Source organism: Phocoena phocoena, chromosome 13, assembly GCF_963924675.1.
Source record: "Phocoena phocoena chromosome 13, mPhoPho1.1, whole genome shotgun sequence".
Lineage (NCBI taxonomy): Eukaryota > Metazoa > Chordata > Mammalia > Artiodactyla > Phocoenidae > Phocoena > Phocoena phocoena.
This window is the reverse complement of record NC_089231.1, coordinates 40,498,768-40,513,818: the sequence shown is the minus strand read 5'-3', so window position 1 is coordinate 40,513,818 and position 15,051 is coordinate 40,498,768. Positions and strand designations below refer to the sequence as shown.

The 15,051-nt window shown below is 39.1% G+C and overlaps 1 pseudogene; it reads left to right on the top strand.

The window, feature by feature from the left end:
- Positions 1–3,257: 3,257 nt before the first annotated feature.
- On the top strand, positions 3,258–4,119 carry LOC136132549 (small ribosomal subunit protein uS2-like; annotated as a pseudogene).
- Positions 4,120–15,051: the final 10,932 nt, after the last annotated feature.

The window sequence follows — 15,051 nt, the reverse complement described above, 5'->3', positions numbered from 1 at the left end:
CATAAAGTTAGGCAAGATGCTTATAAGAGCTCACAGGAGGTAGGGTTCAATTCTGATTGGAAAGAAAAGGAAAAGCTTTGTGGAACTCCTGAGATTTGAGTTTTGAAGGATGGGAGTAGAGGCATAAAGGCAGAGAGGGAATAATCAACAAAGGCACAGAAGCGAGAAAATATAAGAAGTGATGTAGAGTATGGTGCTTAGTCATTAATTCAATAAATATTCAGTGTCAGGCACTGTACTGAGTGCTGCTGAAGAAAAAATGATTCCTGCCCTCATGCTTAAGTGTTTAGGAAAATAATGACTGAAGCATGTACTTAAAAGAGTAAGAATAAAGTGGAAATTAAAATGAAGGAGAAAAGACAGTTAAGAAATGTGATGCTAGGGCTTCCCTCGTGGCTCAGTGGTTAAGAATCCGCCTGCCAATGCAGGGGACACGGGTTCGAACCTTGGTCCAGGGAGGATCCCACATGCCGCGGAGCAACTGGGCCCGTGAGCCACAACTACTGAGCCTGCGCGTCTGGAGCCTGTGCTCCGCAACAAGAGAGGCCGCGGCAGTGAGAGTCCCACGCACCGTGATGAAGAGTGGCCCCCACTTGCCGCTTTCGCTCGAGAGCCCTCGCACAGAAACGAAGGCCCAACGCAGCCAAAAATTAATTAATTAATTATTTTTTAAAAAGTAAACATTGAATTACAATATGATCCAGCAATTCCACTTCTGGGTGTATACTCAAAATAATTGAAAGAAGGGACTCAAATGTGTGTACACTGATGTTCATAGCAACATTATTCACAATAGCCAAAAGCTGAAAGCAACCTAAATGTCCATTGACAGATAAATGGATAAACAAAATGCAGTGTATACATACAATAGAATATTACTGAGCATTTCAGAGAAAAGAAATGTTGATATACACTACATCATGGAGGAACACTGAAGACATCATGCTAAGTGAGATAAGCCAGGCACAGGACAAATATCTTATGATCCCACTTACATGAAGTACCTAGCAGCTTGGATACACTGAAATGGGAGTTAGTGAAAGCTACATAAGTAGAAAACATGAAGGCTGAAACATGGAGGGGAAAAATTATAGAAGATACAGCAGAGAGCCTAGGAATCATATCTGATATGGAAAAAAAGGCCTAACATACACATATCTGAGTCTCAAAATGAAATAAGAGATGATGGGACAAAGGCTATATTTAAAGAAAGAGTGGTCAAGAATTTCCCAACCCTCATGAATAATCAAATTATACATTAAAGGAGCACCACAGACAACAAAAACTACAAAGAAAAGTATACCTGGGGACATCATAGTACCTAACAAAAGCAAAGAAAAAGAGAAAAATCGAAAAAAGGGGAAAAACCATTATATTCAGGTAAGCAACAAATAGACTGAGGTTTAACTTCTCAACATAAAGCCAGAAGATAATGAAATATCTTGGAAGTATAACTTTCAAAAGTAAAGACAATGTGAAGACATTTCCAGACAAACAAAAATGAGAGAATTCATTGCCCACATACTCAAACAAAAAATACTAAAAGGAGTTCTTCAGGCACAAGGAAAAAACAGTTTAGGAAGAGATGAAGAACCATGGGAAGTGTAAATCTGAAGGTAAATCTAAATGAATATTAACTGTAAGAAAAGATAATAATGCCTAAAGTTAGGAACTAAATACATTCTCAGAGAGATTGTAGAAGTACTAATTTATATTAGGTTCTAATAAACCAAGGGTGCATGTTGTAATCGCTAGAGTAAAAGAGGAATATAACTAACAAATTAACAAAAAGTAAAATGGAGTAATAAAAATTGTTGATTAGGGCTTCCCTGGTAGCACAGTCGTTGAGAGTCCGCCTGCCAATGCAGGGGACGTGGGTTCTTGCCCCGGTCCGAGAAGGCCCGTGAGCCATGGCCACTGAGCCTGCGCGTCCAGAGCCTGTGCTCTGCAACGGGAGAGGCCACAACAGTGAGAGGCCCGCGTACCGGAAAAAAAAAAAAAAAAAAAATTGTTGATTAATCTCAAAGAAGGCAAGGGAATAAGAATATAAATAGGCAAGACAAATAGATAACAAATTGGATCATGATAGATGTAAGCCCAAATACACCAGTAATTATATTACCTGCAAGTGGACACAAGACAAAGATTCTTGACTAGAATTTTAAAAATTAATCATGTAGTACTTACTTGAGATACAACTACCAGAATCCAGGAAATTTAAAATACAAGTACGGAAAAAAGATACTGCATTCAAACACTAACCAAAAGAAAGGTGCTAATCGCTGTACCAATATCAAACAAGAAGTAGACTTTAAAGCAAAAGTCTTACTAGAGATAAAATGGGACATTTCTATTGATGAGTCAATTTACCAAGAAAATAGAAATATTCTAAAAGTGTATACATCTAATAATTTTGCTTCAAAGTATATAAAACTAAAATTGACAAAACTAAAATGAGAAAGAGATAAATCTACAATCCTAGTAGGAGACTTTTACACAACTCCCTTAGTAAAAGAGGGCAAGCAGAAAAAATGTCTAAGAATATAGTATATGTGGACAATATGATTAACAAAATGACCTAATGGACATATTAGATAACAGTACAACCAACAGTGACAGAAACCTTGATTCTTTTTAGGTGCACAGAGAACATTTTCCAAAACTGAGCATATGCGGGTTTGTATATTCAACAAGCATATGCAGCAAGCCTCAACAAATTTCATCAGATTGAAATTGTTTAGAGTAGGGCTGTGCGATAGAATATTCTGTGTTCTACCTGCATTGTTCAATACAATAGACACCATAGTCAACACAGTAGTCACTAGCCACATGTGTCTACTGAACACTTAAAATGTGTGCCTGAACTACATTTTATTCATTCTAATTAATTTATATAGCCACATCTGGTTAGCGACTACATATTGGACAGCACAGACTTAGCACATGTTTTCACATAACAATGAAATTAGCTAGAAATCAATAACACACACACTTAAAAAAATTCCTAAATGTTTGGAAATTAAGAAAAACAATTGAACTTACCCATGGGCAAAGGAAGAAAGCGCAATAGAAATTAGAATATATTTTTATCTGGATAATAGTGATATTATTAGGGGAAAAAAAGGCTAAAATTCAATGATTTGAGGATCCATCACAAGAAGTTAGAAAAAGAATAGCAAGTAAATCTAAAGCAAGTAGGATGAGGTCCATAAGGGTTGTTCTGGTTTCTCATCATAACTTAAAGAGAAATATTCACAATGTCCAGAGCCCTTGATGTCCTGCAAATGAAGGAAGAGGAGGTCCTCAAATTCCTTACATAAGGAACCCACTTAGGGTGACACCAGCCTCGACTTCCAAATGCAACAGTGCCTCTACAAAAGGAAAAGTGATGGCATCTGCCTCATAAATCTGAAGAGAATCTGGGAGAGGGTTCTGCTGGTAGCTTGTGCCATTGATGCCACTGAAAACTCAACAGATGTCAGTGTCGTATCCTCCAGAAGTACCGGCCGGCAAGCTGTGCTGAAGTTTGCTGCTGCCGCTGGAGCCACTCCTACTGCTGACTGTGTCACTCCTGGAAGCTTTACTCACCAGATCCAGGCAGCCTTCCAGGAGTAGAGACTTCTGGTGGTTACTGACCCCAGGGCTGCCCACCAGCCTCTCACACAGGTGTCTTATGTTGACCTGCCCACCATTGCTCTGTGTAACACAGACTCAACTCTGTGTTCTGCGGGCATTGCCATTCCCTACAGCAACAAGGGAGCTCATTCAGGGGGTCCGAGGTGGTGGGTGCTGACCCTGGAAGTTCTGCACATGCGTGGCACCATCGCCCGTGGACACCCACGGGAGGTCATTCCTGATCTCTACTTCCACACACACCTGGAAGAAACTGAAAAGGAAGAGCAGGCCACACCTGAAAAGGTTGTGACCAAGGAGGAATTTCAGTGCGAATGGACGGCTCTAACTCCTGAGTTTATTGCTACTCAACCTGAGATCCCAGACTGGTCTGCAGATGTGTAGGTCCCCTGTGTGCCTATTCAGCAGTTCCCTCCTGAAGACTGGTCTGCAGCTCCCACTGCTCAGGACATTGAATGGGGAGGGACGACCACTGATTGGCTTTAAGCTGTTCTCCCATAGACCTTAAAGAGAAAATGGAAATGAAGTTGATGAAAAATCAACAGTTTCTTTAAAAAAAGAAAATAGAAGGAAGGAAATAGTAGAGCATGAATTAATGAAATAGAAAGCACACATTTTTGAAAAAAAAAAGCCAAAAGCTCATTTTTGAGAAAGAATTAAATTGACAATCCCCCAGCAAAACTGATCAAGAAACCGAGAGAAGTCCCGTTTGTCAACATAAGGAATGCAAAAGTGGCCATCAGCACAGATCTACAGCCACTACAAGTGTAATATAAAGGATATGATTCATAGTTTTCCCTAAAAAATTATAAAATTTACCCAAAATTAACACAATAAGAAATATAAAATCTGGGACTTCCCCAGTGGTTAAGAATCCACTTGCCAATGCAGGGGACACAGGTTCGATCCCTGGTCGGGGAAGATCCCATATGCCATAGAGCAACTAAGTCCGTGCGCCACAACTACTGAGCCTGCACTCTAGAGCCCGCGAGCCACAACTACTGAGCACGAGAGCCACAACTACTGAAGCCCACGCTCCCACAGCCCGTGCTCCACAGCAAGAGAAGCCACCGCAATGAGAGGCCTGCGCATCTCAACAAAGAGCAGCCCTTGCTCACCGCAACTAGAGAAAGCCAGTGAGCAGCAACAAAAACCCAACACAGCCCAGAACGAAATTAATTAATTAATTTAAAATAAAATGTCCAGCTCAATGGCTTTAAAAAAAGAAAAGAAAAGAAAAGAAATATAAAATCTAAATAGCTCTGTGTCTATTAAGGAAATTATTGGGAATTCCCTGGTGGTCCAGTGGTTAGTATGTGGCACTTTCACTACCGGGGTGGCCAAAAAGAAAAAAAAAGGAAATTATCTGTAACTTAAAATTTTCCCATCAAGAATAGTCCAAGCCAGATATCTCAGCAGGGAAAAGTTCCAGACATTAAAGGAAGAAATAAAGCAATCTTACACAATCTCTTCACGGTAAAAGAAAAAGACAATACACTACCCAACTAATTTTATGGAAGCTGTGGATTACGTTCCTTACAGAAGAAGATTTCCTTCCTGGAACTAGACCAGGAGGCATGGCTTTCCCAAGGATTTTGGCACACGCATTTCTCCGCATCTCCCTAGGATGCCTTTCAGGCCTTTGATCACTCCAGATGTCAGGCAGCTGCATCCGAGCCTCCAGGGCACATTAAAAGGAATCTCTTTCCAACAGTTGGGATCCAGTGGCAGGCAGACTGAATCTAATTATCTACAATATCATACAATGCATATTTATCACTTACACTACACTTCTCCAGACAAGGTGTTTGTTATTTGTTTATAAATGTGGTTCTGTTTAAATGCTTTCATTAAATTTTATTTAGTCAGCTTACTCAATGATATAGCTAATTACATGGGGCCAGTGGAATTCCCAGACTGTCAGTTGGTCAAGGGGGCCCTATAGAAAACTCCAGAAGAATGAGAATATTCCTTTCCTGTAAGCCATGCTTTAGGGAAAAAGTATTCTTCTAAATCAGGGGTCTACAAACTACTGCAGGAAGGCCAGCCAGCCACTGTTTTAATAGAACACAGCCTCACCCATTTGTTTGTGAGTTATCTAAGGCTGCTTTCTGCTATAAAGGCAGAGTTGCATAGTTGCAGCAGAAACTGTATGGCCCTCAAAGCTGAAAATATTTGCTATCTGGCCCTTTACAGAAAATGTTTGCTGACCCATGATCTAAATGAAAGTTTTTTTTAACTTCTTTGATTTTTTTTTCTTTTTGCTGATTATAAATGTGCTGCTAGCTTGCTGTTAAAAAAAAAGATACTATGTAAAAGAATAAAGATAAAAGTCATTTATCTCCAGAAGCCTACTTAGCAAACTTAGTATTTTGATGAGTGCCATTCTACATATATATTTGTGTACTTTTTTCCAAAAATGATATTGATGATGGCAAATGAAAAATTTCCCATTGTTGTATCATAAACATTTTAAAAATAAATTTATTTATTTGTTTTATTTTTGGCCGTGTTGGGTCTTTATTGCTGCGTGCGGAGTTTCTCTGGTTGCGGCGAGCGGGGGCTACTCTTCGTTGCGGTGCGCGGGCTTCTCATTGCGGTGGCTTCTCTTGTTGCACAGCATGGGCTCTAGGCGCGTGGGCTTCAGTAGTTGTGGCTCACAGGCTTAGTTGCTCTGCAGCATGTGGGATCTTCCCAGGCCAGGGCTCGAACCCGTGTCCCCTGCATTGGCAGGCAGATTCTTAACCATGCGCCACCAGGGAAGCCCTATCATAAATTTTTTACACATCCATAAACATAGCTCTTCGTCTTCTTTTTAAATATGGCTGTAGGGGATATTTATAACTGCTTTCTCAATATTCCCTTCTCCCTCTCCCTGCCCCAAGCTTTCTCGATAACAGCACCTTACCTGATTTTCCGTTAGTAATTCACTCTCTCCCTTTCGGGGCCATTAAGTTTTCTTTAACTTTGAATTTTGAGATAATTTCAAACTTATAGAAAAATTGCAAGAATAGAACAAAGAATTCCTATATTTGCTTCACCCAGATTCCCCAAGTATTATTTTATCACATTTGCTTTATAATTCTCTATCTACTTATGCTACATGCCCAGATATATCTATATCTATATATATAGATATGTTAAGTTTTCCCTGAATTGTTAGTAAGTTACAGACACAATGCCCCTTTGACATTCAAACAGAGCGAGGAGGAAGAGGATTTTGAGCAGAGAAGTGACACAGTCTGAACATGATCTGGATGCTGTGGGGAGAGCTGAGTGAAGCAGAGCAAGCAGGAAATCAGGGAGACTATGGCCTGACCAACTGGGAGGACAAAACTGCCACTTTCTAAGGTGAAGATAACTACAAGAAGAACATGTTTGGGGAGAAATTAAAAATGTGATGGGGGCATGTTGGGTTTAAGATGCCTAATTAGTCACTGTACCAAGCCCAGTTTATAAGCCTCCGCCTATTTGCAGGGCCAGAGTTTCTGCTCTGTGATACTGATGACGCTCTAAGAAGACTTTCTGCACCAACCCTTCAGGTTGCAGGCCCACCGGGCTGCAGGCAGAGGGAGCAACTGACTCCCGCTGGATCTCTTGCCTGCCACTCCTGTGCTATTGCGTTGTCTTGGAACCTGACTGCTGGAGAGGCTGAATGGTGCACCTGGAAGTGTGGAATTGATGTTCTGTGGTGGAAACTGACCAGAGGGCGAGCGAGGGGAGCCTGCAGAAAATTCTTCTCCCTCTTCCTACCCCATGGTGAGGTGAGATGACATAGTTCATGCCATTTGCCCTCTGAAGATAGTGAGACTAAGCAAACAGCTGTGCCTATGCTGTAGACGCTCAGTAACACCCACCTGTGTCTGTTCTCTCTTTCCCCTGCTTCACTGCTCATTTACCTTCAGTCATCCTGTTCCGGGATTGCATCACCCCAATAAAGTATTAACAATAAGGTTTAATTTTATGCTGTTTTCTTAGGAACCCAGATTAAAGCAGGTATCAAAGTGGAGATGTCTAGTAGGCAAAGCGATATATGAGCCTGTAGTTCAGAGAAGAGATCTAGGCTGAAATATACATTTTGGAGTCCTAGGTAATAAAGATCTAAGACCAGATGAGATTACCTAGGAAGTGAACATAGGTAGAAAAAAGAAGAGATTTGAACACTGAGCCCTCAGGCACTCCAACATACTGAAGTCCAGAGAGGTGAGGAAATACCAGCATCGAGACTGAAAAAAAATGTCCCATGAGGTAGAGAAAAACCAAGCATGTTGTTTCTTGAAGCCAAATGAAAATACATCAATTATGCAAAATACTGCTGATGGCTCAAGCAATATAAGTAATAAATGAATATTGAAATCAGCAATATGGAAGTTAGCAAAGTTGATTAGCACTCTTCTTTTGTTTTGTCTTGTTTGGCCACACCATGCAGCTTGCGTGCGGGATCTCAGTTCCCTAACCAGGGACTGAACCTGGGACACGGCAGTGAAAGCGCTGAGTCCTAAGCACTGGACCGCCAGGGAATTCCCATTGATTAGCAGCACTCTTTATGTGGAGAAGAATTTGTGTAATATACAGTAATGTCACACCTCTCATTCCTGTTATAATTTGTATCTTCAACTTTTTTTTCTTTCCTGATCAGTCTGGCGGGAAGTTTATCAATTTTATTAATCTTTTTTAAAAGTTAGCTTTTGGTTTAAACAGAGTACAGAAATTGATTTTTCTCTTGTTTTTCTGTTTTCTATTTTGTTGATTTCCAATCTAATCTTTCTTTTCTTCTCTTTACTTTGGGTTTAATTTATTCTTTTTCTGGTTTCTTAAGGTGGAAGCTGAAGAAATTGAGACTTTTTTTTTTCTAGTATAAGTACTTCATTACTAAAAATTTACCAATAAGAGCTGCGTCCCAGAGATTACTTTTTTCAAATATTTCGCTATTCCTCCTCCCTCCCCTCACCTTCAGGAACTCTAATTACTCTTAAACATATTAGGTTGCTTGAAGTTGTACTACAGCTCTGTTCAATTTTTCTTAGTGTTTTATTTGCCCGTTTTTCATTTTGGATGGTTTCTTTTGTTATGTCTTATCTACCATGATTTTTTAATTCTTTTCTTCTATTATGTTTAATCCACAGTTAATCCCATCTGTGCATTTTTTTAAAATCTCAGACATTGTAGTTTTTATCTCTAAAAGCTTAATTTGGTTGACTTTTTAATAGCTTTCATGTTGCTACTGAGCATGTTCAATACTTCCACTAGCTTCCTGATCACATGGAATAGTTTAATAATTGTCTTAATGAGCTTGTCTAATTCTTTGTCATTTCTGGGTCAATTTGATTGAGTGGTTTTTCTTATTATGGGTTGTATTTTCCTGCTTTGCATGACTTACGAGTTATCCAATTTTTGATTGGATGCCAGTCATTTTGTATTGTATGTTGTTGGGTACTGAATATTTTTAATATATATATTCTTGAGCTTTGTTCTGGGATGTGTTTAAATTACTTGGGCAGTTTTATCCTCTTAGGTCTTGCTATTAAGTATCTTTCAGGCAGTGTTTAGTCTAGGGTTCATTTTTTTCTCCTATGCAGGCAAGACTCTACTATTCGAACCCAGAGTTTCTCAACCTCAGCACTATTGATATTTAAGGCTGGATAATTCATTGTAGGATGTTTAGCAGCATCTCTGGCCTCTACCCAGTAGATGCCAGTAGATCCCATCTTCTCTGGTTATGAAAACCAAAAATGTCTCCAGATACTACCAATTGTCTCTTGGCGGGGGTGGAGCAGGGCATAAAACTGCCATCGTTTGAGAGCCATTGCTCTGACGTCCTGTGACTTAGGAGGTTTTCTGCCCTCGCCGATGGTACTATTACTGGCACTTTGTGAGTTCCAGTGATTTTCCCCCCTAATTCTTCTGGATGATTCTTTCCCCCACCTCAGGTAGTTTCTTTACACAGGTGTTCATCAGCAATCAACTGAATACTTGTGAGGGACCCTCTGCAGACCTCCAGCGTTTAGGTCTCTCCTCTTTGGTACTCTGCCCTGCCAATCTAGTCACTTGGCCTCTCAGGGCGCCTTGCTCCATCATCTCAATTTAGGAATACGGTCAAGGTCTGCTTGAGTTCTCCCTCCCTGTGCTGTAGCCTAGAAACTCTCTCCAGGCAGTAAACTGAGGGAACCCAAGTTTGCTTCACGTTTCCCATTTCAGGGATCACGTCTCTCCCATCCTTTGCTTCTGATATATTTTGTCTGGTATTGTACTTGTTCAGGCAGGTTAGTCATCTTGGTCCGAAGGCTATGTGAGTGACTTTTAAAAAGTATGTTTGCATGCTAATTAAAAAATTCAGGAGAGGAAAATTTGATAATGCAAGAGGTGAGGATTATTGGGGTATGTCTTTGAGTAGGTGTGAGAGGGTGGCTTAGATCCAATGAAGATGCTAGCCTCAGGCAGAAGCACAGTTGATCCAAAGTTAAGAGGAAAGAGGCACTAAGATTAGCAAACCAAGATACAGACATTTTGTTTACTGTCTTCTAGATTTTTCTTTCTGTTTTAAACATGGTATAATAGGTATAGATGGGGATAGGTACATAGAGAATAATACAGGCATAGAGAGAACATAAAAATGTTAATGGGCTGTTACTATGTGGACTCATGGGTGACTATTGGGGTGATTTCTATTTCTAAACTTTTCCTATTATATATTAGTTTATATATTAATAGTTATATTATAGAATTATATTTTTAAAGAATTTAAAGAAACGAGATAGCTAGACACTGCTTTGTTCTATTCTCAGCACCTACTCATTACACTCCTTTGCCCAAAACCTCTAACAGTTTCTCATCTCATTCAAAGTAAAAGTCATAGTCCTTACCAATGGCTAACCAGGTCTTCCATGATCTGGCCCTACCCTCCACCCTTAACTCATTTCTCTGGCTTCATCCACTACTTTCCCCCTTTTCATTCTGCTCCAGCCTCACTGGCCTTCTTGCTGTCTCTTGAACAAATCGGGCATTGCTCCTACATCAAGTTCTTCGCACTTGCTGTTCCCATGCCTAGAACATCTTTCCTCCAGAGTCTCATGGACTTCCTTATACTCATTTGTATCTTTTCTCAAATTTCACTATCAGTGAAATCTTCCCTGGACAACCTATCTAAATTGCAATACTCTTCCTCCTTGATGTTTTGTGATCCTTTCTTTCCCAATATATTTTCTCTTTACCATTCATCACGTCGAACAATATGCTTTCCTTTTTTTCCACTGCCGTCTATAGTTTCCAAAATCAATAGATGTAAACCCCAGAACACTCCTGGACCTGAGCAACTTCAAATCCACAGGCCTGAAAATTTTAAAAAGAGGACTCCAGAGAACCTTGGGGGGAGGCAGGGGAGTGGAGGCCATGGGGAGGAAGTCACATACAGGGGATGCTTCAGGGAAACACCCCAGGAGCAACGGTTGGAGGTGGGTACAGCATAGACTCAGCAGTGTAATCCTGTCTGAGTCCCAAGTTAATGAATCTGTAGGAAGGACAGAAGAGAAATGCCAAAGACCTGATTGTGTGAAGTTTTTCATCTATAGACAATGCCAACACCAATGTTCAGTTATTATTGGAATTTAAAGTATATGTGTGTGGTGTGTGGTGTAGAGTAACAAATGGCAGAGGTTGAGAGAGGCCGAATCATGGAACGCCATGCTAATTTTATTAACCTATGTAGTGCATTAAGTATAAGTCTAGAATTTAAAATTACAAAGGTTTTCTAAAAATTGATAAGAAAATACAAATAACCTATATTAATCAGGACAGAAATCCAATTCAATTATCTTAAACAAGAAAGGGACTTTATTGGCTCACAAAACGTTAAAGTCCAGAGGTAGGGCAGGCTTTAGGCACAGCTGGATCTAGGGCCTCCAGAAAATTGACATCAGAACTTAGTTCTCATTCCTTTCTGCTAGCCTCTGAGTTTCCCCTCAGACTCGCTCCACATGGTACAAATTTTCAGTCTTACACAGTCATTAGTTCGTGAGATCTCTGTCGAGCGTTCTTTCCAAGAGTTCCAGCAGAAGTTCTGTTGAGGGCTTTCTTTAGCCTGGCTTGAGTTACATGCCCATTCTTTAATCACTGTGGCTAAGGAGCTGTGGGACTCAGGAGGGCCAGGCCTGGTTATGTACTCACCTAAGCCACAGGGAATGGGTTCCCCACAATAAATAAGGATTCTGTTATCACAAGATGGGGAAAGAGATGCTGAACAAAAACAACATATATCCACACATAACCCAACAGAAGAGCAGGTAAAGGATACAAACAATCCATGATAAAACTATAAATGGCCAATAAATATATGTAATCAACCTCACCATTAACCAGGGAAATGCAAAATCATCCTTTTGTTTTTTTTTGTCCATCAGATAAAAATTATCAAGTGTAGGTAAGGCTATATGGCAAAATGAGCACTTTCTATAAAGTTGGTGAAAATAGAAAGTTATGAGGGCCTTTGGGAAGGCTAAGGTGGGTCTACCAGAGCACACCCTTTGTCCCAACAATCTACATTATACTCCATTCTAAAGACATATTCACACACGTGCACAAAGAGCTATGAAAGAGATCTTTACTTCGGCAATGTAATAGCAAAAGAAAAAAATAAGGGAATAGTTAAATAATGGTATTTTCATAGTACTGAATACTATTCAACCATTAATTTAAAGACCTCAGGATCTGAGACAAAAAAAAAAAAGGCAAGCTGCAGAATACATATATGACCCTATTTATGTAAAAACAGCATTTATATGTGTATGTATATTCACATGGAAATTATGGAAAGGAGATCAGAAGAACGTATACTAAACTGTGGGCAGTGGAATGTGACAGGAAACGCTGCAGAAAAGGGTCTCTCTTCAGTCTTGTGTAAGAGTTAAGTACACTGAGATGGTAGTCATTTATACTTCCATAATTTAAAAAAATGGGGAAATGCAATTCACAATAGGAAATGAAAATGGCCAATGAACATATGAAAAGATGTTCCTTCTTATTAACAAAGAAAAGAAAGATAAATTTTTGCCTATCAGAGTGGCAAAAATATTGAAGGATTCAGTGTTGGTTGGGAGTGTAGGCAAAGAGGCACTCTGACTACTGATGGAGTTGTAAAGTGGTACAATCTTTTTGATGGTATTTCTCAAAATGTTAAATGTGCATGTTTTCTGACCCAATAATTCCACTTCTAGCTATTTATCCCACAGAAATACCAACACAGGCAGCAAAATATATACGGATGTTAACTCTAATTTACCTATAATAAAGAACCAGAAATAACCAAATTACCTACCAATAGGGGTTGGCTAAATAAGTTACAGTGTATTGATGCAATGGATTAGTATGTAGCTATAAAAAGACAATGTCTACATCAAAGTGGGAGGGAGGAGGCAAGTCTCAGTGCAGTTCACGTAAAATAGGGATATGTACCTACCACACACATATGATCGCTGTGAGGATTAAGAGTTAATCCATGGTAAAGCACTTCCAACAGTGCTTGTATACAGTGACAAGTGTCAGCTATTAACACATTTTTGCTTAATTATGTATATGTCTAAGTCTGGAAGAACAGCAAACCAAATAATTATTACTTCTGTGTGAAGACCATGAAAAGGAATGTCCTTTTTCATTTTACATTTCTGTACTGTAGAAAACTCAAACGAGCATGTTTTAATAGCTTTTACATTTGTTAACCATAAGATAAAAGCATAAAATTTATCAATCAAGGTTTAATAGCCATCATTCAGTGCATTGTGAAAAAATATACATCCCTGGAATTCACAGAACTAGATTTTGAGTTTTAGCTCTAATTGGCCACATGCAAGTCACACAATCTCTAAATCTTGCTTTCCTAGTCTACAAATCTAAGTGAGATAGGTAAAGTGTCTAATCCAATGTCTGGCATGCAGATTACTTCAGTACATAGAACTCTCCCTTGAACTTACACAAATGTATTAGACATATTGCTAAATGATCAAGTGCCAACTGGGTGTGAATGTGGGGAGTTCAACCTCCAAGAAAACCAAAAGAAAATTTAGCAGTAATGAGCAAATAAATGCTCAGTGGCTACTGGACAGGCATCAGCAGTCTGCATGCTGTTAACAATGACTGCTCACTTGATAACCCAACAGATGCCACTGCCTGGCAACTGCCAGATCACCACTTCATCAGAGGCTGGGCACCCCCCCAGAATCGCCAATATGATTATCTGTGTTAACGTAAATGAATGTCTGGATGAAATCATAAATCACCAAATAGTTATTTAAAATCAATTTGTCTAGTGGGAACTTAGACTAACCAGAGATGGCGAGTACACAGACCATCACTTCCTTTTCATGTGTATTGTCACACAGTTTTTTTGGGTCCAACCCATTTTCCCCAGAGCCTTGCCTTAGTTTCAGAATCCTTTCTAAACAACGTACAGGTATCGGAGATGGCAAGACAACCTCATATTTGCCAACTCAAATACTTTCTCTAAGCTCTCACATTATACCAAACATCTTTGGCATTTATGAAAAATGTACCACAGGGAAGCTTCTTTGTATATACGAAAAATAAGATCTAAAAAAAACCATGAAATTCTAGCCACCAAGAGGTTATTCCCTTCTTACCTACTCTGATAAAAGAATTCTGTCATCCCAGCAGTATTCCAAATATGCCACCTCAAAACCTACTTGGAAAGAAGCCAGTTATAAATAAATAAATCAATCAACCCAAGACCGTTTTATCTTAGAGTGGAGGAATTTATAGCTTTATTGGACATTGACTTGTTTCCTCTCAGCCACAAAGAGAAGACCCAAACAAAAGTCCCTACATATTCTTGTATAACTTAAAATACATTATATCATTACTACATATTTATACTTCAATAAATCTTAATCTATAAAGCACATTTCTTATAATTATCAGAAAATCTATAAACAAGCTCCATTCTGCCTCACTTCTCCATCAGCTGGCCTCGCATTAGGCTCATGCAAATCTCACCTTCCATTTTTTAATTTGATCCAAGTACCAGATGTAACCAAAACCTCTGGAACTATGAAATATTTTTATTCACATGGGTCATTTTCCACACAATTATGCCCACTATAAAAAAGCCTTTTCTCATATCTATATTTTAACTTTCAGAGTTTTCCACTAAACAGAACCACAGTACTTGGGATTCTCAGACAAGGAGTATATGATCCTACTACTACAATGTGTATTATTTTTATACATTAAAAAAATGTGTTAAAGACTTAAAATGAAAAAAAAAAATAGTTCCACCAACTCTGACAGTTAAACTAGTTGTTATAAGCTAGTTTTTTTTTTTTAAAATAGAACCCATTCAACTTAACATGTAAGTATAACCTCAATGCTACTAGAGATTGATTAGTTTTTGTTTTTTTTTTTTATAAAAGA